At 58.5% G+C, this 2,500-nt stretch overlaps 1 pseudogene; it reads left to right on the top strand.

Moving 5' to 3' along the window:
- LOC147038310 (28S ribosomal RNA) overlaps positions 1-2,500 on the top strand; it is a 9,805-nt pseudogene that overhangs the window by 4,788 nt on the left and 2,517 nt on the right.

Here is a 2,500-nt window from a genome sequence, read left to right as displayed (position 1 = left end):
CCCCCCTGGGAGGGTTGTGGTGCATCTACCTCGAAGGACCATGGACTGCCAGATGTGTGGTGCTCAGATGGGAGGTATTCGTAGGCTGGTCAAGCACTTTGCTTTCCGGCATGCGGGTATCATCATTGAGTACGCGTGTTGCAAATGTGGGAAGACGGGGGACAACAGTCATGCCATTCTGTGTCATGCTGCCAAGTGTGGTGGCATGCGCGGGAGAGATGACGTCTCGGGGATCGAGTGTGATCTCTGTGGGCGCCGTTTCCGAACGGCTGTTGGGGTGTCCCAGCATAAGCGGCAGGCTCACGCTGATGAGTGGTTTGGATATCTGAGAGGAAGGAGCCAGGACCGCGGGGTTGCACGGGCCCCGAGACTGTGGAGTGAGGATGAAGTGGCCCGCATGCGGGTGCTGATGGATGAACATCGCAATGATCCGAAGATGAATGTGACAGTCGCCCGATTGTTGGGTACGGGTAAGACTGGTGAACAAGTGAGGTGGAAGTGGAGACAACTGTGCGGTGGTGCGGCAGGCAGTGTGTCGGGTGAGCGTCGTCGCGTGATGAAGATCAAAGCGTCGCCCCAGAAATGGTACCCTCCCCCGTCGTTGCCAGACTTGTTGGAGATAAGAGTGCTGGAAGAGCTGAGGGCGGGGGATGAGGAGCACCAGACCACTGCTGCCCTAGTTGAGAGAGCAGGTCGGGAGCCTGACTTGATCGAATCTTCTGCTTTGGATGTCATGAAGGCGCTAGGGGGTAAGGTAGTGTGGCCGGTGAAGTCTGTGAGGCATTCGATGCGGAGACGTGCGGCCAAAGGCTGGGTGAGGCGGCGGACCCTGAGACGGAGAGTGTTCTACCACCAACAGAAAGGCTATGCGGAAGGCGGCAAGGGGCTGGCACGACGGGTCTGGGATGGCCTGACGCCCCTGGGGTGTGATTTGCCGGAGCCGTTGGTGTATGAAGAGTTCCGTGGGAGATGGGAAACGATGAGAGCGTTTCATGGGCTGGACGGCTTCGAGGTCGAGCTAACCGCGGACAACGGGCATTTCTACCACCCGATCCTGGCTGCTGAAGTGATAACTAACTTGACTAGGATGGATAGTAGCTCAGCGCCGGGCCCAGATGGGATTCGAAGACAGGCCATTTTGGACTGGGACCCGGCCGGGAAGCAACTGGCGAGGCTGTTCACTACATGGATGGTGCGTGGAGTCGTTCCCCGGGCCTTTAAAGAGTGCAAGACCCGATTGTTACCCAAGTCGGCCGACCCGGATGAGCTGGGTTCTGTGTCAGGCTGGAGGCCTGTGACGATAGGGTCGGCCGTATTAAGGTTGTTTGGGAGGATAATGACGATGAGGCTGGCTCGAGCTTGTCCCATTAGCCCCCGGCAGCGTGGGTTCATCGCCGGCTCGAACGGTTGCGCTGAAAACCTCATGATCCTTGACCGGATCATGGGGCACTCGAGATCGGTGGGTGTGCCGCTGGCAGTCGTGTTCATTGACTTTGCGAAGGCTTTCGACTCGGTCTCCCATGAGCATATCCTGTGTGTCTTGGGACGGCTGGGCGTGGACAAACGTGTAATTGAGGTGATTCGTCACTCCTATGTGGACTGCTCGACCAGGGTGGGTTGCGGTGGCGCCTACACCGAACCCATACTAATGAAGGTTGGAGTGAAGCAAGGCGACCCAATGTCCCCACTGCTCTTCAATCTTGCTATGGACCCTCTCATCCATAGGCTCGAACGCGATGGAGGCCACTTCTGCTGGGGCGACCGCCGAATCGCCGCGCTGGCCTTTGCTGATGATCTTGTCTTGTTGAGCGGCTCGGAGGAGGGGATGAGAAGGAATTTGGGGATTCTGGAGGATTTTTGCCAGCTTACGGGGTTGGCTGTCCAACCGCGTAAGTGCCATGGTATCTGGATGGGTCAGGGTGGTGGAGGAAGTGAAGCTTGGACGCTGTGTGGGCAGCTGATCCACATGGTGGGTCCGGGTGAATCGGTCCGATACCTCGGGGCCGAGATAGTGCCATGGCGGGGAATTGTCCCTCCAGATGTCGGTACGTTGGTGAAAGGGTGGCTGGAGAAGGTTACGGCGGCCTCACTGAAGCCGTCGCAGAAGGTCAGGATGTGTGACTCATTCCTAATCCCGAGAGTTGCTTACCGGGCGGATGTTGGCAAGGTGTCGGTGACCAGTTTGAAAGTGGTCGATGGGATGGTGCGGATGGCTGTGAAGAGGTGGTTGCGTCTCGACCCGTCCACGGCCGGGGGGATCATCTATTCAAGTGTTCGCGATGGCGGGCTGGGCGTTACGAAGCTGTCCGTCACTATTCCCAGAACCCGGGTGAGGCGGACCTGGAAACTCTGTTGGTCCCCTGATGATTGGTTGAGGTCTCTAGCGATTGAGGCGGTGCAAAAACCTGACTGGGTGAGGTTGTGGGTATCTGCAGGTGGAGATCCGGGCGGCGTGCCTGAGCTGGGCACGGGGGGAGCCGTCCCGGCTGCTGTTGTGGGC

The sequence above is a fragment of the Syngnathus leptorhynchus genome, unplaced genomic scaffold (assembly GCF_054491065.1).
Source record: "Syngnathus leptorhynchus isolate UIUO unplaced genomic scaffold, UIUO_Slep HiC_scaffold_69, whole genome shotgun sequence".
NCBI classification, from domain to species: Eukaryota; Metazoa; Chordata; class Actinopteri; order Syngnathiformes; family Syngnathidae; genus Syngnathus; species Syngnathus leptorhynchus.
Note: the sequence above shows the minus strand (reverse complement) of the source record. Positions and strands in the feature narration are given on the sequence as shown.